The following is a 27,732-nucleotide window of genomic DNA, read 5'->3' as shown; positions in this document are numbered from 1 at the left end:
GTGAGCTTGGATCTGCAGATCTCATCTGCTGCAGTATTAATGCTGTCACTATGCATATTGCCTGCCTAATACAAAAGAACAGTTAGATAATTAAATGTCTAAATGTCTTTAGTTTTTCCCACCACTACTTATGAACAGAGAATTAAAAGGTATTGGGTCCTCTGCACACACCTTGGGTAAGCAGATTCTTGTACCCCTTATCTCCTGGCCATTGATTCGGTATCTGTAAGTGCTCCCTGCAGCTTTCCCGTTTATCCCAGGCTGCTTTCCTAAGAGGAGCCCTCTGACATGCTACTCCAAATGGAACTGTCTGTTTTAAAACTAAAAACAAACCCCCAAACCCACACACTTCCCAAAATGAGACTTAATTTAGAGGGGATTCTTTAAAACATATTTATTTTCTTTCCTTTTCCAAATCCAAACTTCAGGAAAATTTAAAATGCAGCACAGGCAGTGTTCATGGCTCGGGGCTGTGCCTGTGGGCAGCCAGAGCCTCGGCATCGCTTCCAGGGGAACGCTGCTCCATGCAGACTGGCAGAAAATTGTCATTTTTACTGGCATTCCTGCCACAGCAGAATTTGGAGGAGGGCACGGAGAGGCTTTATAGCACTGCCCTGTTGTTCTTGTTGTCACTGGTGCAAAAAGTCAGTTAAATTAAAATACTGCAGCCTCTGTTCTCCACTAATGATGGGAAAACGGTTCTTTGGTCTGCTTCCTTACTTGAAATGTCACTCCACACCTGAAAGAAAAAGTAATGGAAGTAAAATGAAAAAAAAGAAACATGTTTTTTCATTTCTTTCCTAAGTGTATGTAATAAGTATGAAAGGGGAAGGTATATTTTTGCTGGGACACTAATTGAAGTAATCACTGAAATTTGCCTTTACTGCTGGATGACATCATATTCAAACAACGTCATTCACAGAATGGTGGACTTCACTCATAGAATGAAGTTGAATGGAGCAAAATGACTGGGCTTACCTTGAAGTAGGTGATTCTCACAAGTACTGTATTATTTTATTAAGAAAAATTAAAGTCTGCACAGAAGCAACCGATGCTTCATCAGGTTTTGGACGTCCGCTCACGTCTCCTGTGGGAGTACGGTCTCAGTGATCTGACTGATTTCCAGCTGGAAGCGAGTTGTCTGGGTGTGATGCCAATGCCCAAACACACTAACCGTGGTTGGTGGCTGGAGACTTCTCCAGAGAAGCCAGCAATGCCAGGAAGACATCACTTACAATGAAGTCATTGGATGGGAGTCACATTTTGTTCTGAGGTTGTGGTCTCAGCCGCGTTTCTCAGTCTGGATCACGATTAATGCTGTGTCCGGGCTAAAAATTTACATTTTTTTATAACTGGGCATTGAATTTGCTTCTATTTCCTGACTCATTTAAACCTGTGTCAGGCAAAGCCTTTTTCCTTCCCTGGAAAAGCTCTGTAAATGTCTTATCATGCATCCTTTTTGGTAAGCTTCTGATTTTCCTCTCCATCTTGCCTTTCATTCTGGAACTTGCAGCACATGTATATTTGTCATAAGCATATACTTCTTTCTATGTCTTGAGATTCATATTCTCCTCTCCATCCTTCAATTGCATTCATTACCTTGCTTTGTTGCAATTTAGACTGTGAAATCTATGGGGTAGGAAATTTTATTTGTGTGTGCAAAACACACACAGTGGTATGCAAACAATAATGCAGAAGGCATATTGTGTATTTTCATGGGCTACCAGTGTGTTTTCAGGAAAAGCTCTTTTCTGCAGATGGACAAACAGCATGAAAGTCAAGTGGAATTTGTATCTTTGTAACAAGCTCCCAGAGATTAATTACTTTGTGCTCTTTGTCACATTCGAACTATATGGAGCACCAATATCAGTTATCATGTAGGCAGTAGCTGGGTGGAAGATCACTCACAAAAACTCCAGGATTTGGGCATTCATAATGTTAAATCTAATGTTCATCAATTTGCTAGGAGCCATGAAGTGCCGGAGGTACCCACCTCCCCGAGGAGCTGTCACAACAGGACCCTGATCGCTCGCAGCCCACTGATGTTTCCATAGAGGGATGCTCACTCCAGCCTCTTGGCCCACTTCCCAGTAAGGATAATTGGATTTTTTTTTTCCTACTTGCATTTCCACTGCTTGTTAAATGCTATACAGTATTTACTCCACATTTGCTGGCCTTAACTGTTGAGCGGTATTGCTGAATGCTGTTACCTGTCCCCATGGTGGAAGTGGTGTGGGGTTTGTGAGGCTGTGCAGGCTCCTTCAAGATGAAAGACCCTGTCTTAGGAATATCGGGTTTTATTATTTATTTAAAGGATGTTTTCATGACACTGCAATTTCTAACCCAGCATGGTGAGGCCATAAAATAATAGTGGGTCTGTTTAGAAGAATGTGTTTTATTTGGCACATTTTGGGAATAGCAATACAGAGGAAGAAAATAAAGTTGCAATGTTTATGGCAGCTGGGTTCTCTGTCCGTTGGTAACCACTTACCACAAATAACTGCTTGCTGGTGCCCACACGTGATATTTTAAGATCTGAGCTCTTAAAAAGAAGCTCTTAAACATCAGCAATATTTAGTGCTGTACAGCCTTCTGGCCACCACATAATGACTGCAGTGTTTTTTATGAAAATGAAACTCATCACATTCTGGGCTTTGCTTTAAGACCTCACATCAATCACTCAACCCCAAGCCGTGCCTCACACCTTTTCAATTCCCACAGCCTTGTTCTTTCCGTTACGTTAGTCTTAATGTCTCTTTTCTGCCTTCTTCCTTGTTGCCTGCTCCTTGAGGAAATATGCTCTCTCCAAAGCTGTTTGCTGAACAATTCTCTTACTGATCCGGAGGAGAGAGGGAAACCTGGTCAAGTCTAGAAGGCAGACATTACCAGAGCACGGTTATTGACTGTTTCTTACAATAAAAACTAACAGGGCATAGGTAATGAAAAGATCAAGCAGCAGGTAAGACAAGTAAAGGAAAAATTATTTTTGTCCCATACAAAATTAACTGTGGGACTCATTGCCACGGGATACTGTGAAGAACAGAAATAGAAAGGATTTAAAAAAGGAACTAAGCGAATGAATGAAGTCTGGATTCATCACTTGTTATGAAACGCAATGACTCAGATGAAACAAGCTGCTGAGAAAGCCCCCAGAAAGCTGGTAGGAGCTGTGAGGATCAGGCATCCGCTGCTGGTCCTATAGGAAGTGGGGTGGATCTGACTCAGTCACTCTTACGTACTTTTCAATCATGCCATCCATAAGGCGTAAAACAATTACAAAATGTAATTACAAACTGTTACAAACTATATAAATGCAGTTAATTTAAGGTAAGCGTTTGCCTTACTGGTGAAATGACCCAGTTCTTTAACTTTTTAATCTCTCAGTTTCCTCCTTTCAGCCTAATAATTGTCTTTCTCCTACTCTGCCATGATGAGTTTTGCTTGCATGCTCCTCAGGGCTATGACTGTGTCTTTCTTTCTGTAAGGTTGTCTCACGCAACTAAAAAAAGTACAGTAGCTTTATTTATTCGCTCTTACTTTCTTCCATTCCTTGATAACCCCATACACTATGGCTCTCCCTTGCTCCTTAGTCTCCTCTCTAAACAGTGGACAATAAATACTGCACAAAGTCTTTCTATCAAGCAGGCAAATTGGTTGGACCTTTCCAAAGTGCTTGGTCCTGGCATAGACCCTTGTCACAGAGCCTCCTGGTGAAACTGGGGTTCAACAAGCAACGAGGCCAATGCTGAGTGTCTGAAAACTCTTCCCACCAGTCTATTTTGCTTTGAAAACCTCCCACCCACTGGTTGTTTTGAATTAAGGTTTTGGCCTGGGATCACTGAATTACACAACACGGCATGAGAATATTATTGCAAACAGAATGCAAAGCTGTTCTGTGGCCATTAGTTGCCTACACGGTACCTTAGCATCACTATACGCTGTGACTTGGATAGTGCAGGCTGCAGTCAGCTGAATTTCTTGCACTGAGACTGCGCTCTTTCCTATCTAGGATTACGATACCGTGAAGGAAATGAAAGGAAAGATAAGCCACTGCTTCAGAAACCTCATTTATCTTGTCCCTTCTCATCTGAGATGCTGGTATACAAAGAGATACTGATGAGCTTTGTTTCAGTGCCTTGTTGAGGACACCGGGCGGTTGAGCGATGCTTAGTGCTGCTAGTCACCAGATGTCCCGATGCTGCAGAGTGGGTGCGAATGCACCCACAGTAAACAACCAGGGACAATGGGGACTCTAAGGAGGAGGAATGGGTTTGTACCAGGGCTAGTAACTGTACCTGAAATAACAAAGGGGCAATTCAGCTCATTGGGACGGCATACTGCAGCACAGTGCAGAGAGAATGAATGAGGAAAGATTAGCAAGGCTTGGCTTGTGCAGGCTGGCACATGATAACATTATTGGTTCTGTCATTTGATGCCGGGTGAAGAATGCAGAAAGAAAGTGCTTTTAGTCAGCTAAGTTAGCATATGATGTTGGTAAGGTTATTTTCTGGTATTTTCTGCTCTGTTCCCTTTTTCTGTCCCCCGAGTCATTCCTCTTCTTTCATCTGGTGATATTCCCAGTTATCAGGCAGCAACACGACCGTGGGATTCCTAGCATAGCAGAGTCAGTGCTGACCCAGTGGGGATCGATACACTCACAAACTCCCAGGGTGGCTTACCAGCAGTTTGGGCAGATTTTGAACACATCAAAAACTGGGTGTCTGGCCTGGGGCATTTGTAATGGAGGAAAGGTAACTGTAACATCTGAGGAAAAAAATGGTCTGATGAAGTTTTGTACGCTGAGAAATTGGATAGCTCTGTTTAGGAGGGTGAGCATACATTGAGAAACCCAACATCGAGCATCTGGGCTTGAAGATGGTTTATACTCTCCATGACATACTTTGTAAAACAGCAATCTTATTGTAAATAGTAGCAGATAAAGGATTTTTAAAATGGCCCATTGCCATGAAGAAAAGGAGTTGGGCAAGCAAACAAGCAAATGCAGCTGAGAGAATGAAGGTCCCATAACTCACGGTGCATTTGTTTACTTACTTTGGCATGAGACGCAGGTGTGAGTTCATTCTTTGTTTCTTTCTGCAGGCTGGAAGAAAGCCTGCCTGCTCCTAGCCATGCAGGTAAAATAACTTGAGTACTGAAGAATATTCTTTAAAGCTGTGCTTTGCCACCTTTTTTTAATGAAAAGACACATGCCTTTTGGAAAAAGAAGTGCAAGGACCAGCTAAAGTTAAATAAATAAAATCTGCAAACTGTTTCATGCAAGGCTCTAACAATGGTTTTCATTTATTCTCCTCACCTCTCCCTGAAATAAGCTAAACTTTCAATGTTCATGGATTACTCTCCCCATTTTTGCTTCCTGGCATGGTTCTTTGCACATTTTCACCTCTCAGGTGTTGCAAATCCCCATGGCCCCCCTGACCACAGCCTGCAGACTCTTTACACACTCTTCTTGGTTATATTAGTCTTTTGAATTTTAAACCTTTTAAGGATTTTTTTATAAATACTTTTTGATCTTCACCAGTGTAGACCCTTTTACTGAGAGTGTAGCAGTATCTTCTCTGAGGGCACAGAGAATTTGGCCAAGTGTAAGAGCAGTAGTGAGGATGGCTGAGCAGAGCCCAGGTAGGAGCTGCTGGCTGCACAGGAACTGGTTTTGGGGAGGACTGGACACATCCAGCCCCAGGAGAGGGAGTTTAGTTTTCAGAACAAAATCCATCTGTGGGGAAGCTTCTCCTGGAGCTCCAGGTGGGCGGAGGTGCGCTTGCAGGGCCTGCTGGATCACAAGAAGACAGGCACTCAGGCCAGCTGCGTAACCTGAATACCTCTCTTGTGGGATGGATAAAGGGGAAAAAAGGAGTACTTGGAGACAGTAGAATCATAGGATAGTTTGGGTTGGAAGGGACCTCTAAAGGTCATCTCGTCCAACCCCCCTGCCATGGGCAGGGACATCTTCAACTAGATCAGGTTGCTCAGAGCCCTGTCCAACCTGACCTGGAATGTTTCCAGGGATGGGGCATCCACCACCTCTCTGGGCAACTTGTTCCAGTGTTTCACCACCCTCAGCGTAAAAAATTTCTTCCTTATATCTAGTCTGTATCTATCCCCCCTTTAGTTTAAAGCCATTCCCTGTTGTCCTGCCACAACAGGCCCTGCTAAAAAGTTTGCCACCATCTTTTTTTATAAGCCCCCTTGAAGTACTGATAGGCTGCAAGAAGGTCTCCCTGAAGCCTTCTCTTCTCTAGGCTGAACAACCCCAACTCTCTCAGCCTTTCTTCAGAGGAGAGGTGTTCCATCCCCCTGATCATTTTCGTGGCCCTCCTCTGGACCCGCTCCAACAGGTCTGTGTCTTTCTTATGCTGAGGGCTCCAGAGCTGGACGCAGTACTCCAGGTGGGGTCTCACCAGAGCAGAGTAGAGGGGCAGAATCCCCTCCCTCGACCTGCTGGCCACGCTTCTTTGGATGCAGCCCAGGATACGGTTGGCCGCCTGGGCTGCGAGCGCACACTGCTGGCTCATGTCCAGCTTTTCATCCACCAGTACCCCCAAGTCCTTCTCGGCAGGGCTGCTCTCAATCCCTTCATCCCCCAGCCTGTCTTAATACCAGGGGTTGCCCCGACCCAGGTGCAGGACCTTGCACTTGGCCTTGTTAAACCTCATGAGGTTCACACAGGCCCACTTCTCGAGCTCATCCAGGTCCCTCTGGATGGCATCCCGTCCCTCTGGTGTGTCAACCGCACCACACAGCTTGGTGTCATCTGCAAACTTGCTGAGGGTGCACTTGATCCCACTGTCTATGTCATTGATGAAGATATTAAACAGTACCGGTCCCAAAACAGACCCCTGCGGGACACCACTCATCACCAGTCTCCATCTGGACATTGAGCTGTTGACCACTACCCTCTGGATGCGACCATCCAAACAATTCCTCACCTGAGTAACCTGGGTGGACTGAGAAGCAATATCTGGTGCATGGAGATGCAGCGGCTGGAGAGCAGGGAGAGAGAGGAAGAGCAGGGAAAAAGAGGAAGAGCAGACAGCTGCTCTGTTGATGGTCTACATATTTGGCTAATGATGCTAATAAAATAGGATTAGCTGCTAGTCCTGGATTGATGGCCATGGCAACTGCCAGACACTCTGCTTCTCTTCTATGAGTAAATGATGGTGGTGGCACGTGGAAATTACTTTTTAAAGCTAATTAGCTGGGTGTTAAGTCTCATCAGACAGTTAACGTTTCAGGCAAGTACAACCTGGGTATAATTGCAGACCCAGTAAATTTGTTTGCCCCATTAATACCTGTCACTATCAATTATTTAATTCCTCCTCAGCTGTTTGAATGTTTGTTTCAAACCAGGCTTTACATGGACTTATTAATTTGTTTCTGGTACTGCCAGATATCAGGAGCTTTTTAAACCAGAAGGAGATGTGTTTCCTGCTCCATGAGCTCTATAATCTGGAGGTAAGAGATTAAGTGAGAGACTTGAGAAAGACAGTGAGGATGATGTGCTGATACATCTTTGGTTTGATGCTACAAAACCCAGGGGAGATTTCTAGTGGGAGGGCAAGTCCAGGTTTGAAAGGGTTGGTGTTTGGAGGACTTGGTTCAGGTCTCACAGATGTGACTAGGAGCTCCCACCGAAACAAACAGAGCCTGAGTCACACAGATGACTTCTGCTCCTGTTTATACCAGCAATGGGAGAACCATAGCAGCAGGAAAACAAACTCCCGGAGAGAGGACAGACAAATGAGACAGCCCCAGGGAGCGGAGTGAGTAGGAGCTGGACAGGGATGCCAGAGGGGAGAGAGGGTCACCTGCTCTGGAGCACTGGGGAAGTGCAAGAGGGGTGATTCGTCCCTGCCAGCCTGATAAGGAAAATAATAATCAGGAAAAATCTTTATTAGAGCTGACTCAAACATTTTTACCATATCTTCAATTGGAATGTTTGCTTTTACTGCTGTTGATTTTCTTTTTTTCTGGCTGCTGTGTCTCTGCTGAAATTTTTGTGGCACAGATGGCTCCCTGGTAATTTGTGTGTACGTCCTTTCAGGAAAAATATGCTCCTCCAGGACAGCTTTTTTTAATTTTTTTTTTTAAGTGACACCTGTTTGATGTGAGTATTAATTGAAGAGAGCAATAAACAAGTGGGCTGACAGGTGAAAACCTTCTCTTGATCTCCCTGTGCTTATCTTTAATGCTTTTAAGCTTATGGTATCAAAATAATTAAGGTGGCATTTCTGTGGTCAAATGGAGAGTGCTCATTTGGCTCGCAGCTCTTCGCAGCTGCTCAGCTGACATGTAACCAAGCATTTCTGTGCAGTGCATATGTGGCACGCTGCAGTCCTGGCGACCGAGTATAGGAGTTTATTTTGGAGACTGCTAATGGCTTTGTTTGCACATTTATTCCCTTTGCTGAGAGAGGCTGCAAGCTGTTACTGTGACCTTTTGTGTTACTATGATAAGAAGCTGTTTTGGAGGAAAGTAGGTCTGGTGCTTTGGACACCCAGGAGCCTTTGCAAAGGCCTTCAGCCCATCTACGCAGAGGGAGCTACAATGCTGTTTGCAGCTGGAATCCGTAGGCCGGATAATATTTGCTAGGGTATATATTTAGAACTTAGGCATAGGAATTCAGAAATAAAAAGAGGCTAATGTATATACTTATTCAAGGAACTGGATTGCTCATTTTGAGGGTCAAGTTATGGAGGCATCTCCACCCATACCAGGACTGCTTCAAGTTGATTTCCAATAAAGCAGAGACGCATGCGGAGGGCAATGCGCCTTCCTCCCATCTTTGCAGTGGAACCCTGCAAAGCAATCAGATGCCAATAAAAAAGGGGCTTTTTAGTTTCTAAAAGGAGAAATAGCAAACCACCCTGAAGACGGAGCAGCAGCAGACCTCACGAAGTGTTATTCTGTCTTCAGACCATCTCTTAAACATAGCTGCAAAAAATTAAAGTTTAAATGTTAATTTTTATATAAGAAACAAACTATAAATTGTGCTTGTTCTTTATTTTCACACTAGAGCTGCAATCAAGACATGTCATATTGCCCTCATAAATTGACCCCAAACAATTAGCTCTAATTTACTTTCAAGTTTTGGTAACATTGGTTTCCATATGTGTCCCCAGCTTCTATTAGTAAGAAAAGTCTAGTTATATGAATCATAATTTATGACAGGGAAAACTGAATTATGAAGACATTCTTACTGAAGGTTCTATGTGGTTTTTTTCTTGGTTAAATAAGTAGCTTGGAACTGGTCATTTCAAAAAGAAAGAACAGTGCCTGCTGCTTTTGCAGTGTCCTTTTCCGATTATGCATATAATAATATATAAAACGAGGCATATTTCCATAGCTGCCATTCTAGAGTGAACAAAGCTTGTTATTAGATGTCTAGCCTAGTTTGTTTGATTTGAACTGCAGTCAGAGGGATGAGTGCATGCTTGACATTTCTTCCGCAGTAAAATGTCTAAAGCAATGCCAGCCTGGGCTCCGTTATGGGAAAGTAGTAAAATCCATTCAGTATGTTCATGAACAACAATTCTAACTTTTAATAAACTTACAAAGTATATAACCGCTTTTGGCCACATATGCTCCATTTTTCTACTTTTTGATGTTTAAAAATAAAATAGCGTATGTTTTCTTAGATATAGAAAAAATACTAGCAAAATCCATATTTGTTTTATGCAGCTGAGCCTGTTTATATTGCCCATGCTAAGGATTATGTGCCCTCAAACGGGAGAGGAATCTTGTCTACAGCTGTTGTGGAGAGCCGTTATTGTAAAAGATGATGGAGAAAAAGTGAAGAACTTTCTTAATGAATATATTAGTAAGGAGAATAGAAGAGAGATCAGGAACAGTGACCTTAGCTCAGTTCCTTGAACCCTGGATGTACTTTAAGTACATCCCTGAGCTGATCCCTGTTGAACAAATAACATGAGCATATCTTTAAGTTTTATTAGCTTCAGTGGGGCTTACACATATGTTCAATAACAATGTATAATAAATGCTCTGCTGAATTGGGACTCCAGGTTTGCTTTTTAAATAATGGATAACGGTATTTGTCCAGCTTGTCCTGATAGATACAGATAAAACCACTCTCTGTGTTCAAAGTAATATTATCCATGCTTAAAAATGTTAAAGAAATAGACAAAGTGTATTTCTCCCTCTCGGATTCCCTGGAGACGCCTGTCTCATTTGACTGATGGTTTGCCATCCTTGCTGGTGCTTCTCAGTGCATCAACTTGAAGTATGGTGCTACTTAAAAGATCTCTGACTTGCCTTCTCTTTTAAGCCCTAAGATCTTCACACTAAGGATGCTCTATTTCCAGCTCTCAGTCCAGTTCCAGTAGGAAGTGGCATTTCACTGAAGTCACTGAGGAGCCACCAGCTGGCTAATGGGATCTACCTAAAATGTGGGCAGACTAATGTCACTTGTGCTAGAAGTATAAACTCTCTCTCTTGTTCATGTCCTAGGAAATCAATACTACAGCTGGGAAAAACAGCAGATCCTAAAAAACAGGGCAGCTATTTCAAGCTTCTTGATGCTACTGTAACTCAGTCAGGAGGGTTTGGCACTGTTGGGGCAGAGGAACACAAGGAGCTCCCACCTGGGACATTTGCACTGTAGGCATGCTCTTTGTTTCTTCATTCCCCACCCACCAAAATGCAGAGGAGAGAAAAGGGGGATAAAGAGGGAGTAAGTCTAATACACCTTCCAAATCCTTTGCTAGGTGATTAGCAGAACCTAAACTTTCTGACAAGAACTTAATATGCCTTTTGAGTCGTGGCTAGGATAGAAGATGCTATGGATTGATATCATAATCAGATATTCATTACTTTAGATATTGCTGTACAAGCTCCAGGCATTGCTGGTGTAGCTCTTTTAGTTAATGGAATTATTTATGTATCTTTAGGTATGCACAAATCTTTTTTTGTTACAGCAGTTAGTTAACCAGCCTAAAGGCCGATATAAATGGCAGATGACTAAGACCAGAAATTGGTGCACAGAAGTGGCTTGTACCACACACCTTTACTGCTGGAGCCCTGTCAAGGCTCCCTCTGACAAGGTATGTCGGGAAGGCTGGAGGGATGCTCTAACTCACACCCAGCGGCTACAAGCTCAGCCAAAACTGGTGTTGCAGGAGGCATCCTGGCTCTGCCTCTTTCCAGCAGCAGCAGGAAGCGGTTTCAGAGTTCCTCCTTTGGGTTCATGCCACCCAAATATGGATACTTTTTTGGTAAATAAAGAATGCGTGCAGCTTACTTTACCTTAGTAAATACAGCGTAAGCTTGACGCTAATGCAGAGTTCATGGCTTTGAGAGGCTGGTCTGGCAGCTGGGGAGCTACCAGCAACCACAATCTGATTTTAGGGTTTCAGTCTTTGCAAGCAAAGGCGGCAATATTAATGCCATCGAGGCTGATGAAGCACCACAACAACCATAGCAGGTGTTAATGAGACCAGTGCAGAGAAGATAATAATGGACCAAGAGCAAGAAGCCTACATATATTTGAGATCCATTTCTAAATGAAGAAAAAAGAAACGTTTCCATGCCAACTGCACTGGCACACGAGCAAGCCTGGCACAGCAGAAACGCATCCTCCCAGCGTTCACCTTGGGAGAGTGTCCTGGTTAGGGATCCCCCTCTCCACCACAGGGTCTTACTGCTTTGGGATTTTCTAATCGATTCCCTCCTCTGACCTTAAGTGAACCATTTTGGCCTGGCTCTGTAATGCGAATGTGTCAGCAAGAGCACTGGTGTGATGCAGGAGCTTCCATGCACAAGCAATCTCTTGGGAGGAGGCAGAGCCCTGCCAGGCTGCTGAAGGCTAAGTCCCAACATGCCAAATAATAAGGATAATCAATAAAAACTCCAGATGAGGAGGAGTGTACTGGTGGCAAAATGCTGGATGATGTAATTAATCTGTGGTACTGTAGTGTATGCACAATAACAACAAATCCATACGTTTTCCTCAAATTATGGAAGAAGTTGGGTAGCTGGGAACATAGAATAGAATCATAGAATCACTGAGGTTGGAAAAGACCTCTAAGATCATCGAGTCCAACCGTCAACGCAACACCACCAGGCCCACTAAACCATGTCCCTAAGTGCCTCATCTACACGTCTTTTAAATACCTCCAGGGATGGGGACTCCACCACTTCCCTGGGCAGCCTCTTCCAATGTTTCACCGCTCTTTCAGTAAAGAAATTTTTCCTTACATCCAATCTAAACCTCCCCTGCCACAACTTGAGGCCGTTTCCTCTCGTCCTATCACTTGTTACTTCGGAGAAAAGACCAACACCCACCTCGCTACAACCTCCTTTCAGGTAGTTGTAGAGCGCGATGAGGTCTCCCCTCAGCCTCCTTTTCTCCAGGCTAAACAACCCCAGTTCCCTCAGCCGCTCCTCATAAGACTTGTTCTCCAGACCCTTCACCAGCCTCGTTGCCCTTCTCTGGACACGCTCCAGCACCTCAACGTCCTTCTTGTAGTGAGGGGCCCAAAACTGAACACAGTATTCGAGGTGCGGCCTCACCAGTGCCGAGTACAGGGGCACGATCACTCCCCTAGTCCTGCTGGCCACACTAGTTCTGATACAGGCCAGGATGCCATTGGCCTTCTTGGCCGCCTGGGCACACTGCTGGCTCATGTTCAGCCAGCTGTCAACCAGCACCCCCAGGTCCTTCTCTGCTGGGCAGCTTTCCAGCCACTCTTCCCCAAGCCTGTAGCGCTGCATGGGGTTGTTGTGGCCGAAGTGCAGGACCCAGCACTTGGCCTTGTTGAATCTCACACAGTTGGCCTGGGCCCATCGATCCAGCCTGTCCAGGTCCCTCTGCAGAGCCTTCCTACCCTCGAGCAGATCAACACTCCCGCCCAACTTGGTGTCGTCTGCAAACTTACTGAGGGTGCACTCAATCCCCTCATCCAGATCATCGATAAAGATATTAAACAAGACCGGCCCCAGTACTGAGCCCTGGGGAACACCGCTCGTGACCGGCCACCAACTGGATATAACTCCATTCACCACAACTCTCTGGGCCCGGCCGTCCAGCCAGTTTTTCACCCAGCGCAGAGTACACCTGTCTAAGCCGTGAGCCGCCAGCTTCTCTAGGAGAATGCTGTGGGAGACGGTGTCAAAGGCCTTGCTGAAGTCCAGGTAGACCACATCCACAGCCTTTCCCTCATCCACTAGGTGGGTCACCTGGACATAGAAGGAGATCAGGTTGGTCAAGCAGGACCTGCCTTTCATGAATCCGTGCTGGCTAGGCCGGATCCCCTGGTTGTCCCGCTCATGCCTTGTGAGCGCCCTCAAGATGAACCGCTCCATAATCTTCCCCGGCACCGAGGTCAGGCTGACAGGCCTGTAGTTCCCCGGATCCTCCTTCCGGCCCTTCTTGTAGATGGGCGTCACATTGGCAAGCCTCCAGTCGTCTGGGACCTCCCCCGTTAACCAGGACTGCTGATAAATGATGGAGAGTGGCTTGGCGAGCTCCTCCGCCAGCTCCCTCAGCACTCTCGGGTGGATCCCATCCGGCCCCATAGACTTGTGAGCGTCCAGGTGGCGTAGCAGGTCATTGACTGCTTCCTCTTGGATTATGGGGGGTTCATCCTGCTCGCCGTCCCTGTCTTCCAGCTCAGGGGGCCGAGTACCCTGAGGATACCTGGTCTGCCTGTTAAAGACTGAGGCAAAGAAGGCATTGAGTACCTCAGCCTTTTCCTCATCCTCAGTGACAATGTTCCCCCCCGCATCCAATAAAGGATGGAGATTCTCCTTGGCTCTCTTCTTGTCATTAATATATTTGTAAAAACTTTTTTTGTTGTCTCTAATGACAGCGGCCAGATTGCGTTCTAGCTGGGCTTTTGCCTTTCTCATTTCTTCTCTGCACGACCTAACGAGATCCCTGTACTCTTCTTGAGTCGCCTGCCCCTTCTTCCACAAGCGGTAAACTCTCCTTTTTTTCCTGAGTCCCAGCAAGAGCTCCCCGTTCAGCCAGGCCGGTCGTCTTACCCGCCCGTTCTTCTTACGGCGTACAGGGACAGCCTGCTCCTGCGCCTTTAAGACTTCCTTCTTGAAGATCGTCCAGCCTTCCTGGACCCCTTTGCCCTTCAGGACCGTCTCCCACGGGACTCTCTCAACCAACGTCCTGAACAGGCCAAAGTCCGCCCTCCGGAAGTCCATGGTTGCGGTTTTGCTGCCTCCCCTCCTTACTTCACCAAGAAGCGAGAATTCTATCATTTCATGGTCGCTAAGCCCAAGACGGCCTCCGACCACCACATCTCCCACCAGTCCTTCTCTGTTAGTAAACAGCAGGTCGAGCGAGGCACCTCCCCTGGTAGGCTCACTTACCAGCTGTGTCAGGAAGTTGTCTTCCACACACTCCAGGAACCTCCTAGACTGCTTCCTCTCTGCCGTGTTGTATTTCCAGCAGACGTCCGGGAAGTTGAAGTCCCCCACGAGAACAAGGGCTAGCGATTGAGAGACTTCTGCCAGCCGCTTATAGAACGCTTCATCCGCCCCTTCATCCTGGTTGGGTGGTCTATAACAGAATCCCAGCAGGATATCTGCCTCGTTGGCCTTCCCCCTCATCCTTACCCATAGACACTCAACTGTACCATCATCACAATCGTTGAGCTCTAGACAATCGAAACACTCCCTAACATACAGGGCCACCCCACCACCTCTCCTTCCTCTTCCTCCTTCCTCTCCTTCCTTCATACATCTATGAAGTGACTTTTGCATTCAAGTCTGGATTGTGAATACAAACTGTGACTGGGTTGGTTTCACTTAAAGAATGAGAACAAGATGTCACAGATCGCTGTAGCACATGCAGCAAACTGGGCTCTTAGTCACTGTCAGTTGTTTTTCTGGTGGCTGGCAGCTATCACTTGAATTTTCCTAGCTAACTAGATTGAGTCCCAACCCTTAATGAATTTGTTATGGGGAAGAGACTGAGCTCTTTGTGCATAAAGATGTTTTTATTAATCACTACAAATTCATGTTTCTTTCATGAAATCCCCACTTTGGGATGTCTGTGGTGTCTTTAAAGTGTCTGTCTCAAGGAGTTTATATAAAGACTCAAGGTTAGTACCTGCTAGTAGTAGTTTTCCTTAATACTTCACATTAGACACTGTAACTAACATTTTACTATTTATTGGTTTGCTGTCTGGGGGAACCTTTACTAATTTTTTCTCTGAAGATTAATCAGGTCATCCAAAACAGACATTAATATGAGGATGAAGTCTTCTGTAAACAGAATTGTGTTTAATCTTCCCACTTCCAAGTGGTTCTCAGCACTGTTCCATTTCTTAAATCCTCACTGTGGAGTTCCTAACAGTTTATGATGGCGTGATGTTTTTAGTCTCTGTGTAAGAGCATGGAGCTACTGCGCTGCCATTTCTACTGTCAGCTGTTAGTCTGTGTTCACCACTCCTTGAATGCAATTAATTTTTGCATAAGGCTTCTGTTTTTCTGAAGATAAACTAATACAGTTTGCATGCATTTCCATTCCTTTTATGGATTTTTTTGGTGCATTTTCATTAAGATAATCTGTCAAATAAGTGTGTGACTGGCAGTGACAAACTGGCCCTTGTGCCATTATTGGTTCCTGTTGGGATGTTTTCAGTAGTGGTCTGGTAGCGTTAAAGATGAAGACGAAGGAAGACAATATGGTCCCAATGAAGCTAATTGGAAAAACTCCCATAAACTTCAGCAGAATCAGGATTTAATCCCTGCTATTTTACAGTAAAGCAAAGCTACATGGGAGAGAAGCCTTTAAAAAAATATTATTAGAGAACAGTTGTGATCTTACATGTCAAATGTATTTAATTATAAGGATTTTTCCAGTATCTCTAGAGAATTTAGGGACATTCAGTGGGACCTTCTTTTCTGTTTGGAAAATACTTTGCCCATTGTGGGCACTAGGAGAGGAAAAAATTGAAATAAGCTGTCTCCAATTGCAGTTGGAAATGTAATACAATGGGAGAGGGCTGAGACCCACAGGGAAGCCAGTGGCAGCACTCCCATTGACCTTAATGGGAGCTGGACCACATCCCACACGGCCTCGGAGACATTTGTGGGAAAAAAAGTCTACTGTAAAACTGAAAGATGAGAATGAAGAAACGCATGAATTTCAAAACTCTGTGGCTCAGGTGGGGCCAGTGCCAAAACCCACTGAAGCAAACACAAAGTCAAGGGTCAGGCTGACTTTGTTTGACTCGGTTATGTATGTCTTTTTGTTTTGTGGAAAATTTTGTCAGTTCGTTAGCTACTACTCTTAGAAAATACCTGTTCATCACGCCAATAATATACGTTAGCAACATTTCTCCTTTGTGTAACTGATATACTGGATTTTATCCAAAATCATAGGAGAGAGGTTATTTGTGTGTTTGCAACCCTCACTAATGAAGTCCATCAGGGGCTTTTGACCTCCGCTCTCCAGCAGTTCCCCACCTGGAGGTCCTCGGGGTTGTCTCCCATGGGATCAGCCAGCATGTGATGTGGGCAAGGGGGAGGCTGGCAAAAAGGGGCTCTACAATGATGGGGTCTCTGCTACTGCAAGGTGAGGTAGACCATGGTGGTGCTGCCATCTCACTGGTTTTAAAAACAGCAGAAAAATGAGGAGGAGTTTTCATTAGAGGTAAAATATTTTCTGGGTTTAAAATGCAGCTGAAGAAAAGCTTAATGCTGAAAAGGCATTTGCTTCATGTAGAGGAAAAGGAACGCCTAAAGGACTGCAGAAAGGGGGTGAAAATGTCTTCTACATCAGCAGTTCAGGGCCAGCAAAGGCCAGAAAGCCCTCAAGCTGCTAGTCTGTTTGCCATTTTGTGACATTATGGAAAAAGATCTCCATCACGGTTCAGTTCCCGGCAATCAGGTGTCCAGTGTACAAGTGTGGGCAGCGGAGAGCTGAAGACAGTATGAACACAGACCCTCATCCTGGGTACCGGGACAAGCTTTGCTCTGTGTTTCTCCAAGTGCATTAATTCTCCAAACTACATGAAAAAGTTTCCAGAACTTTTGACAAAGCAGGACTCACTAACACCAACTTTGCAGGAAATCTGGGGGGTCCTCACCCCCAAACAGCAGTCAGATAGGCAAAGACCGATTAAGGCATGGCAACATGCAGAAAGAGCACAGCTCCTGAGAAAAGGGTTGCTTGTGCTTTCAGAAGAACTTGCTAGAAGCCACAACGCGTCTTGGAAGGAATGGGGATCATATTTCAGCCTTGGATTTTAGGCACACGTTGTGACAGCCTGCGGCAGACATGCCAGGAACTTCATTCCGTAAATCACATTTCTTGCAAAGGAGGCCTCTGTGCTCAGTAGTAGTAGCATTTGTTTCTTCTTTTTCTTGGCTGCTTTGCTTGGAAGTAGTGTAAAGACTTAACCCTGGTGAGAAGGACCTGCAGAGAAATAATGGAGTATGTGAGAGCTCCGGCTTTTGCCTTGTTAAATGAAACTCAGTCTATATAAACACCCTTGAAAAAACCCACTGGTAATGCTGCAAACACAGGATTCAGCAGTGGGCTGTTTTCATTTAGCTTTTTGGCAGCATTTTTAACAAGAATTTGTTTTTTGCGACTTTCAAACCAGACACATCATCTTGGATGAACTATAATGGTAATAAAAGCATTGCAAATATCTCCATTTCTAACCCAGGTTTTGCTGGAAACATCTTACTACTTAGAGGAGAAATAGAGCCTTCATGTACCGAGTGTAACAGCTTGCTTAGAAGTGAGTGCGTACTAAAGCATATTCCTGTCTTTACTCACACCCCAGCTTTAGTCTTAGTGTTCCTCCTTTGGTTTGCTCAGTATCACACCATCTTGTTATGGGTGGCTTTTACTTTCATCCAGCCATACTGCAGAAACTTCAGAAGGCAGTGACCTTATGTACCTTGCCTTTTCCCTCTGAAGTATATGATGTGTTCAGTGTAATAGTGTTTCGTAAACACAAAGGCTAGCATCTCCATAAATGATCTGTTTGTGGAGAAAAGTATGTTCAGTCAGGTGGCGAGGGTGAGGAAGATCTCTGTTGTCAGGAAAGAAGATGCTGCAGTCTGCAGCAAGGTCTGCTTCAAACAATTCTGAATAAATATTTTGCGAAGAAACGTATATATGGAGCTATGATGTTCAGCTTGACTATAGTGGCGACCCTAAAGAAAATGGTAGTGGAGACAGTCATCATGAAATGGGTTTAATTAGCAAAAGCACCCAGCGATTTGCAGAACAGATGCAAGCAGCTGCGATTCAAAGTTCCTGCCTCTACCGGAGATCCTGAACCCCGTCATCAGCTCTCACAGGCAACCACCTTGTGTAATCCTCTGTGTATCTATCTAGCTCCAGACTAAGGCTAGGTAGGAATTTGCCCATCTGGAAATTTCTCTCTTCAGAAATTTTCTCTCTTCTTCTCATCTTCAGAATTTCTCTCAATAGCTAGAAACTTTCTAGCGTCCAGCTAACTTCCATGTCTTCTACATTTTCTTGTCATTGCCAGCTGATAAGCTTGGCACAAATTGTCATTGTTAATCCTGAGCAGCACAAGTCTATTCATCATGCTAATAAATTCAGTCTACTTTTTTATTCTGGTCTGTTCTGATCCCATTCTCCCAGAATGGATATTCCTATCTTCCCCTATTTGACAGTCCTTCCCAATCTTATGCTATCAGCAAAATTCATCAACATGCTCTAATTTCCTGTGCCGAGAATATTAATGAAAATATCTAATGTATTCAGCCCCAAGACCAAGTTCTGGGAGCTCTCCTTTTTGACTCCCTTCATGCTGATGGTCCCCCTTTCAGTTTCAGATGGTACCTCCAGCTTCCTCAAGAATTTCCCTCTGCCTCTCTGGTGAAAGAATTGCCAGAAATGCTGGGCTCTACCCATTCTTCTGCCCAGAAGCTGGGGGAAGCCCCCCAATGACCTGGGATGAGACTTCTGGCTGTTGACTGGGGCAAGAGAGGCTCTGCTCCGGCACGCTCCTCCATCCCTGGTGCCTCATGCCCTCGTACCCTGCTAGTTACTGAGCAGCCGCTGAAAGGTAGTAATGGTGGGTCACCAGACTTAAAATGGCCAAGGGTTTGATTTGTGTTTTAATTATTTTGCTATACAAAATACTGTAAGAATGTAAAGAAGCCCTAAAAAGACATAATTTCCATAGTGAGTACTCTGTTAGTATAGAAATGAGAAAAGTAACCAACTGTTGACTTCAGAGGCTCTGCTTCTAGAAGTCTAGAAACAGGTGAAGGAGGGAGTGAATGGGGAGATGACTTAGGTAAGGCAAACTCTGCAATGCTACTGTGTTTTATAGTCTCCTGAGGTGGCTGAAATATGCTGTAAGCCTTTGACATGCAAGGAACAGCCTCACTCTGTAGTGCAAGGCCGCGAAGTACATCTTTTTAAAATAAAGATGATCAGAAAATGCAGAACTCTTGAAGCTGGAACTCTCTCAGAGCCAAAACACATCTTAATAATGAAGAGTTGAGCGTGAAAATAAACTGCCTCTTCCACAAAATTGCTGGGTTTATAAGAATCATAGGTAATGGGATGTTTATCACCAAGATCCCTCCAGTACCTCATTGCTTTGCATAAAACACAGGCTTGCTGTCCATGAAGGTATAGATTCGGTATGTCATCAAACAGCTGCTTGTTACCAGTGCAGCTTTTTTCCCTTGAAAATGTGGCATCTGCACAGAGGAGCTTCCCCTGCTTTGGAGCAGAGCTTCCCTCTGAGGATGCCAATCGTGCCACTCTGCGCATACCCCAGCCGCTGCAAATGCAACCACCATTGACCTTAGTGGAAATCATCGCCTCCAAACTCATCACCTGTTCTTGTGCAGAAAACCAGAGACCTTGCTGTGCCCAAAGCTGTGTGTTTACTTTTTCACCTTTGCCCATCAAAGTGAACGGCTGTCAAATGTCAATGAATCGCAGCACATTGCAGGATATTTGAGTGTCACAACCTGAAGGAGTGAGAGTGCGATAGTATTGTTGTGCTGGTCATTATTTTACCCCGTGCAGTGTGCCATAAGGCATGCAGTGAGTTAACTTTGTGCTGTGCTATCGCTTGGAGTTACAAGTCAGCCTCTTTGCATGAACGCTGCCCACACAACTGGGAGAACTGTCAAGCTGCAACACGCCGGAGACACCGAGACACACCTATTGGAACGGTGCTTCGCCTCCCCCTTCACCTTTCCTTGCATTAGCCTTCAAAAGTTGAATGGAAAATAACGATCAGGTGCTGTATTGTTTATTTTCAATTTTCCTGTGCCAAACACAATAAACATTCACTACACTGTGAAGCGTAGACAGTCACAGAAACAGCCCATTTGCAGTACCTTTTCCTGCTGATTTGTGACTATGCATAGCTATGGCTTTTTGCACTTTGGGCTTGTGGTGACAACAGTAGCCTCAGCCCTGTGTATGCTGCACTGGGGTGCTTCAGTTTTATGTTAATATTGCAGTTTAATGATGTTTGATGCAGCATGGTCTATAGTAACATGGGAGATGGGATGGGGGGGCTCTCAGAGAGGTGCCTAAGCCCTTCTGCGTGAGCTGTGATGGTCTGAGCGCATCACTGGGGACCAAGAAATGCTGAGACACAATTTCATCCCAAGAGGAGTTGCTGTTGGCACTATTTTGTGTCTGCTTCCATAACCCATTTGCTGCGAGTCATCTCTCTCCTCTAGCCCGTTGGGGTATTTAATTGAAAAAGAAAATTGTTACAGTAGTGCTATAGGTGTGTAACCACAGGCTTGGCAGAGGGAGATGGACAGTACCCCAGCATATGAGGATAACCTCCAAGAACGAGGACTGTGCAAGGAGTCCTTGGCGGTGGGAACAAGCCCCCCATGAGCACTGCCCTGTGTGGCATCTGTGCCCAGGGCCAGGGAGTGGCCGGGGCTGCATCTGGCCCTGGGTTGGTGCCCTTTGGTTGGAGTGTGGGGACCAGGGAGGGAAATGGGGGAGCAGGAGTGACATATGGCTCTGAGGGCTCTTTCCTGCCTGGAGCCACCAGCAAACCTGGGATGTGCTGTCCCTGCTGTCGGTCATACAGCACAGCTGGTGCATGCTAGAAGCATGCTCCCACCACACTGACCACGCTTTATTTTCTTTCAAATGTTAAATTGGTCTAAATAAAAGATTGGATAACCAACCTTAATTTAGGTTACTCAGGAAATTCCTGTATAGTAAATTTACACTGAGTTTACTGGCTATTCCATATGAACTCTCTCTGACAGTTTGTGCGTCTCCCCACGCTCCTCTGCGCGGACAAACCATTAGTGCAAGGGTACTTGTGTGGGGAAAGGGTTCTTTAATGAAGCAAAGTCATAATGAGGTTCTGCGGCTGAAAGCTGAAGCTGAAGAATTCAGACCAGTAATAAGGTGTGCATTCTTGGCCACTGGAGAATTTAATATCTGAAACAATTTGCCTAGGGACATGATGAATTCTCTCTTTGAAAATTTAAATTAAGATGGGGTTATTTTTTTCTAAACAATCTGGTTCAACCAGAAGTTATGGTCTTGATGCTGGAGGTACTGGGAGCAAGTATGTGACCCAGGCGATGTAAGAGTTCAGACCAGACCCTGCAAGTCTCCACTTGGATGAAATAAAATGTTTTGAATGGTATATTAAAACATTGCTTACCCTTGCATTTTGAATCTTAACTCAACCTCCCCTGCATGAAGAAATGGGGAAAAAGTGAGAAGAAATGACATTTTCTGAATTGTTTCTTCTGTGATATATTTTTACTTTTTTTTTGTCTATTCCTCCAATAATTTCTCACTGACATTAAATGTGCTTGACCTAAAAGGAATCGAATCACCTTTGTAGAGCTTCCTGATCTCTTTTCTTGTCCTGGGGAATGGGTTACTGCCTGCCTGGTAGAATACCAGCACTAAGGGATAATTCACCAGGAAATACCCCAGGCCAAGTAATGAGCTGCGCAGGACAGCAGGCCTCTTTCTACTCATTTTCCTGCAAAAACAATCCATGTGCTTAAATATTTAAGGAATGCAAAATAAAGTGGTGGTAGTGAGTTTGAGCTATTAAGTATATTTTTTCTACTCTTCCCTCAGTATACTGCTGCATAGAGGGGAGTTTTACAAAAGCCCCTATGTCTGGCGGGGCGCAGACCTCCCTGGCTGGAGCAGGACTGCTCCTTCTCCTCCTGGTCCTTCATAGAGGAGCTGTAGGTGCAATGCAGTGACATCCAAACCACTGCTACCTGCCCGAATGGCCCCTGAATCCATGATCCCCTGCAGATGAGCTGGGACGACTATGGGCATGGAAATGTTTACTACACCACTGGCAGCTGGCAGGAGCTAACAAGGCTGTTACCATGGCTGTGCTGAACAGTTAGTAACAGGTTTTTGATGAGAAGGAAGAAAAAGGCGAGTGAGAAGAGGATCTTTGATACAATCCCATAGAAGCATCCCTTGCAACCCAAGAGTACCCTACATACTCTTTCAGCATTGTATAGATCTAGATTAATCTGGTAATGATGATCTAGATGAATCCTTGTGCTTATTATTTCAGCTGTTTCTATACAAGAGCCCTGAAGAAAAAGGAAAAGAAAGGCCTATATACGAGGTCTACTTGACTTTTCTCTGTCGCTAATGATAGTGGTGAATGAGTGTATACAGTGAGTGCCAAAATTAATTGTGTTGTATGTCAATAATGAGTCTTCTCTTAATACTCTGGAGTTAGTAAGTAAACAAGAAAGTGCTTTTTGGGGAAATCAATATAGTGACTCCAGTATGTCCCATGATTTTACATTTAAATTTATTCAGTCAGCTGGTTTGATTAGCCCTCAGATCATGTCCCCACAACTACATCAGTCAGACTCCCTCTCGTGCTTTAGGAAATCATTATAAGAAATGTTGCTAGTTATTTTAACTTGTTATTTTACTGTGAACAGAGCAGGGCTAGAGGAGAACTGAATTACCAATTTACTTCATGTGAAGGTCTTGTGGAAAGCAGGTAATGCCCAAGGGACAAAATACTGGAAAATGATTCTTAGATTTGTTATCATGTTAAAGCCAGGACCCATCATTTTGCCAATGCTAAATTATTCTTCGTTGTTTATAATGCAGCTTCACAAATTGGTATTACTTTTTCAAGCTTATTGCCCAGCAGCTATTGAAACTAACAGAAGAATTCATGCTTTCATTTCAAATATGGCGCACTTTGGGAAAAAATATATTTACCGACAAGAATTTTCATTTTTAAAGGAAAAAGAACACTTTACTGAAGAGTGTCTTGGGGAAAACTGGATGTGTTTATCTCCCTGTGTTTACAGAAAAAAAACCCCCAAAAACAGAGAGAAGAATTTTCCTTACAGAAGTTCCCTTTACTGGCAATGAGGTGCAGACCTGAAAAGCTCTGCTGGGTTGTGATCCCTGGTTGGCACTCAGGGCTGGCAGCTGGGAAAGTTTTTATATTCTTCTGCCTTCATGGCTTTCATCAGCAGAGACGTGCAGGGTGGCATTTTAAAGTTGTAGCGTGTCAGGAGACTATGTATTAAGTTGGGAAGAATACCCTCTAGACAGGCAAGGCGGTGAGATTTATACAAGGAATTTCAAAGCATGCAATTGAGAACTACGTGTAGGTAATTTTTGTTGGGCAGATGTTTCTTTATTGGCCTGAGACACACGCTGCATTTTAAAATGCTTCATGCTGTTTGGCCAGTAAATTATTTAATGGAACAAACAGTTAATCTTCAGTGTCCTAGCCTTGACTCTGGCTCTGCTCTTCAAGCTCATACTTACTCTAGAGCAAATGTTTCTGCTGACAAATTCACAGTGATTTTTCATGTTGTTGGCGTGGTCTGGCACATTTCTTCGAGGAAAACAAATCTTGATATCAAAAGGGGAATATTCATCTAAGGAGAAACTGAATAAAGGCTGACTATTTAGGTGTACCTTCCATCAGAAGAAGAAACTTGTCCTTATGTTTAAATCTTGAAAGACTTTACTGACTTTAAACAGAAAGAAAAAACATCTTAACATGAAAGAAAGCATGCCGTAAGCTCCTGACAAATATGTAAAAGCCTGTATGTTTGTACTCCTTCACAGACCAGAGCTGGAACCAAACAATGAATAAAGACCATCAGTAAACTTCCAGTAGATGAGGCACACGTGCGATGGCCAGAAACCCTCATCACAGACAAATTAGATGGTATTGCCAACTAGCTGCTTATACCTTTTTTTTTGATGTTATCGTAAGATGTAGAGGGCCTGGCATGCTAGATACATGCAAACACTGTGTAAGAGACTGCTCCATCTCAGATGAGTTTACAGTGTCCCCAGGACCGATAGCAACAGAGCTGGCACTAGACCCCAAGTCACGTCCAGACATTTTTGTCTGGTTGTAAAAAGGATTCCAGATTGATTGAAGCTTTTTTTCTGTATCCATTAACATTAACTGAAAGTGTCATTAGCATACAAATATTTCTTCCTTTTGCTGCTCTTCCGATTAAAGAATTTCCCATTTCAGGTTTTAGTCCAGCAGGTAATAAAATATCCATGTTTTAACTAACGAGGAGTGCTGACATGGGAAGGATGGTCATCAACTGGGTTATCAGGTGTGACCCTCTTGGGATGTGGGTTTCCCCGTGATTAAAAGCTCATTGCACACAACCTGCCTGTGCATTGGTGCTGTCACTGTTATCTGTGATGCTGTAGGAGTAAAGGGAGTCATGGCCCTGAGGTGCTCCCTAGTAATAGGGTCCACCCAATAATAAATTGATAGGAGCAGACATAACCAAGTGTGTATTATTGAGCCTTCCCCGCAGTACGATGATACGCTGAATGGAAAACTGATCTCAGGGAGATTAGTTGTAAGAAAGCGATACCCAGCCCTCACACGGAAATAATTTCCATTGCTTATCTGCAAGCCCCTCTGCAGTGTGGGTGACTTGAAGTCAAATATTACACTTTAAAAGACAATTACGTGTTCTTCACTTCCTCGAGCCCCTCAAAAGCCAAATAATGCTATCTAATCTAAACCACTCCAGCTCTTCTCCATCCCCTCAGACACATGCTGTGCATTACGTTTCTGCAGAAATTCATTGCAGTTTGGTTCAGCAATCCCTTTGAAGTCCTTGGGAGCTTAGCTGTACTCCAGCAAGCAAGGGTGTGTCTCCCAGCCAGCTTGCAGGTGACTGTAAGGCAGAAATTTATCCCAGAGGCCACAGGTGCCTCTCTGGGCATTTTTTTTCCGAGTATCAAGAAATCTCCATAATTCACCCCAGAATAAAGGGCTGCATCCTGAGGCTGCCACTTGGCCTGAGGTGCTGCTGAGTGTGAGTGGGAATGTAGTGTGGGACACATCACAGTGTCTTGTGGGCATGATCCATGAAAGCTTCAAAAAAAAAAAAGCTTCAAGAAAGCACTGAAAATGGTCATAGCTGTCTTTCGGTACAACCGAGCAGGTAGAAACAAAAGGGAGGTGGCAGGAGGCATCTGGCTGGCTCCCCAGCAAAATCCTGGCATTTCAGAGCACCGCAACCCCCCCAGGTGCACCCACCAGCATCAAACTTTCCCTGCCCAGCTCTGTTCCTGCTCTCCGGAGGGTGTCTGGACCCCGCTCCCCCTGCCCCTACCCCCAGGGTCCCACATCCATCACCATTCTCCCCCGTCTTTCCTGGTAACCAGAAATGCCTTAGCTAAAAATGCTGGAAAAATGGTTTTAGTGCCACAGGACAGAAGAAAAAAAAAGTCTGACATTAATCCTGAGATGAAAATGGCTGAGCAAGTATTTATGTTGGTTTAAGGCTGTTCTTGTTACATTCTTGAAACTACTGAGGTTATCTTGTAATCCATCTGAATTGCAGCTTGCGGCATTTTGAGCTAATTTTCAATTGTGCTACGTTTAACTATTCTTTACCTCCTTCTGCCTTCCAGTATATGTGGAAAAATGTACATCAGATTTTGGAACCCCGAACCTATGGCCCCTGAGGTGTCTCTGCATCAGAAAATGGAGACAGAGCATTCCTTGAGAAGAGAAATTTTGGGGGCTGAGGGGACTTTTGACTCTGCTGAAAGGTGACATTTTTACAGTGCTGGGTTTTGGCTAGAGGAGGGTTCAGTTGAGCAGCACTCTCTGTTTATTTTCTGAATGTTTTGAGTGAATGCACGCCTCTATAGATGTTTAGAGAGAGGCAGCACTGGAGATGAGGTTTATTTATTCACAAGATATGTATCATGCGAACAGCTGCAAACTGCTTCTCCTCACTGCTCTGTTAACACATTCAACTCCCACCCCAGCGGACCACCCGATCTGGCAGGGAGAGGTAGCGCAGCCTCCCCAAGAGCCGAGATCTGCATCGCCAGGAGGCTGCTGCCTCTTCTCCAGCAAGTATCATCCTGTTGAGCTTACCAGCTCCTGGAGCTGGAGCTCTGTGCAGCAGGCTGAAAAGTGGGTGAAAAGCTGGACATGAGCCGGCAATGTGCGCTTGCAGCCCAGGCAGCCAACCGAATCCTGGGCTGCATCAAAAGAAGCATGGCCAGCAGGTCGAGGGAGGGGATTCTGCCCCTCTACTCCACTCTGATGAGACCCCACCTGGAGTACGGTGTCCAGCTCTGGGATCCCCAGTACAAGGAAGACATGGACCTGTTGGAGCAGGTCCAGAGGAGGGCCATGAAAATGATCAGGGGGATGGAACACCTCTCCTATGAGGAAAGGCTGAGAGAGTTGGGGTTGTTTAGCCTGGAGAAGAGAAGGCTCTGGGGAGACCTTATTGCAGCCTATCAGTACTTCAAGGGGGCTTATAAGAAAGAGGGAGACAGACATTTTAATAGGGCCTGTAGCGATAGGACAAGGGGTAATGGCTTTAAACTAAAAGAGGGTAGATTTAGACTAGATAGAAGGAAGAAATTTTTTACGCTGAGGGTGGTGAAACACTGGCACAGGTTGCCCAGAGAGGTGGTGGATGCCCCATCCCTGGAAACATTCCAGGTCAGGTTGGCCGGGGCTCTGAGCAACCTGATCTAGTTGAAGATGTCCCTGCTCATGGCAGGGCGGCTGGACTAGATGACCTTTAAAGGTCCATTCCAACCCAAACCATTCTATGATTCTATGATTCTATGATTCTGACATGGACACATGGATTTTGGAAGTCTTTTTTTCCTCTGGTGAAGTTAATTTCCTTCTCCCACCATTCTCTCTATTAACAGAAGAGCTTCAACTGGGTGACAGATTTGTCAGATTTTTGGATGCAAGGCATGAGGAGGAATTTTCTCCTGGGCCTGTTTGGTGATCTTCTCGGCATCCAAGAAAAGGAAGCCTCAGTACTAAACCCTGGATGTGACATATCCATGGACCAGACAGTTCTTCCTGGAGGACAAAGCAACTGGATATCTCTAACCAGACAGAATCATAGCATGATTTTCCTCCGGGATATTTTGCAAGTCATTTCCTGAGGAAGGTGGGGTTAACCCCATTATTTTTCACATCCCTTTGGAAAATGCTCCTGGTCTGCTCCTTACACCCAAACCACCAGAATCAAGCAGGCCAGGGTACGTGCAGAGAAGCCTTGTATTTCCACATCATGTCCTGGCTTCATGACAGTTTTAGTGGGAGCACCATACGAGTGCCTTCCTTCCCTCCTTCAGCTTCTTTACCCTTTTGTCCCTTCTTCTGCCTCTCCCTAAACCAGGGGACGTGCTGACCCCTGGGCCCCACTGTGGCATGGGAGGAGACTGATCGCTTGTAGTTACTG

The sequence above is a fragment of the Aptenodytes patagonicus genome, chromosome 5 (genome assembly GCF_965638725.1).
Source record: "Aptenodytes patagonicus chromosome 5, bAptPat1.pri.cur, whole genome shotgun sequence".
Lineage (NCBI taxonomy): Eukaryota > Metazoa > Chordata > Aves > Sphenisciformes > Spheniscidae > Aptenodytes > Aptenodytes patagonicus.
Note: the sequence above shows the minus strand (reverse complement) of the source record.